Source organism: Gavialis gangeticus, unplaced genomic scaffold, assembly GCF_001723915.1.
Source record: "Gavialis gangeticus isolate Ggan-Ray unplaced genomic scaffold, GavGan_comp1, whole genome shotgun sequence".
NCBI classification, from domain to species: Eukaryota; Metazoa; Chordata; order Crocodylia; family Gavialidae; genus Gavialis; species Gavialis gangeticus.
This window is the reverse complement of record NW_017729026.1, coordinates 49,132,883-49,134,157: the sequence shown is the minus strand read 5'-3', so window position 1 is coordinate 49,134,157 and position 1,275 is coordinate 49,132,883.

Sequence of the window (1,275 nt, the reverse complement as noted above, 5' to 3'; positions counted from 1 at the left end):
AGGTCCCTTCCGACCCTAGAAACTATGAAACTATAAGAACCATGGTTATCACCTGGGCTTCATATCTTCATGTTTTGATAAACAGATCAAGCTATTTATGTTCTCCATTGGGATTCATAGAGCCTCATCACCCTAGAAATAGCACTGAGATGTTCTGAAAGCAGGAGTAATCATTTCCAGAACTTTTTGGTGAATACGGCACATTTTTTTATTGAGCATATGGAGCAGCAAGGATTTCTCATTGAAAGGAATTCTATTTCCCTTTGATCACCTAAGTGGAATTTTTTAGCTGTATAGGTAGCATTTTTGGCACTTATGTGCAGATAGCCACTTTATTTCCAGGCACAGAGTCCCATGACCATAGAAGACTGTATATGTGTCTACTGAGTGCAAGTCTTGCAAACAAGAGGGTAGAGGTAATGGGCCCATCCAAATTTTAGCTTCAAGAGCTTTTACTTACCTGGAAAGGGACAGGAAACCAAAGTAAAGTATAAAAGTTCGGTTTTCTACTTGCTAAAGTCAAGGGATATCATACCCACTGCTCTCCCCCCATTCACAGAGCCTGTCACCTTACTGAAAGAAATCAGGTTGGTCAGCCATGACATGCCCCTGGTGAATCCATGTTGATTCTTTCTGATCTACCCGTTCTTTTCAGGTGCTTCACAACAGATTTCATGAAGACCTGCTCCATAATTTTGTCCAAGTATGAAGGTCAGACTGACTGGTTTATAATTCCTTCTAAATTCCTGCTCCTTGTGGGTCCCTCATTAGTGCTCCTTCACCTTGCAAGATAGGGGCCAAAGTGATTTGCTCCTGTTGTGGAGCTGCATTTACGTGTCTTCCATCTGCCTCCTCCTGCCCTATGAAAAACAGTGGGTGTGTCTACACATGCATTTACTGCAACCTAGATTTGCTGTGCAGTAAGATACTGCACAGTAGGTGTGTCTACACATGCAATTAGTCAGAAGTAGATTTACTGTGCATTATCTTAATGCACAGTAAGCAATTTTGGACAGGGGTCTACACATGCAGGGACTTGGCACTAGATTTAGTGCCAGGTCCTCCAGCCCTGCCACATGCCCCTATGGCCATCTGAGGGAGATCCCACCTCTGTCCCTAGCTGCCAGCACTTGGCAGCCATGTCTAAAGCCAAAACTTGGCTGCCAGCATGTGGCAGCCATCTTTAAAATACAGTCCTGCTTGGTACTGTATGGGCAGCCAGTTCCAGTGCTCAGACGAGCAGTGTGGTGCACAGAGGCAGTATGTGGCAGCTCT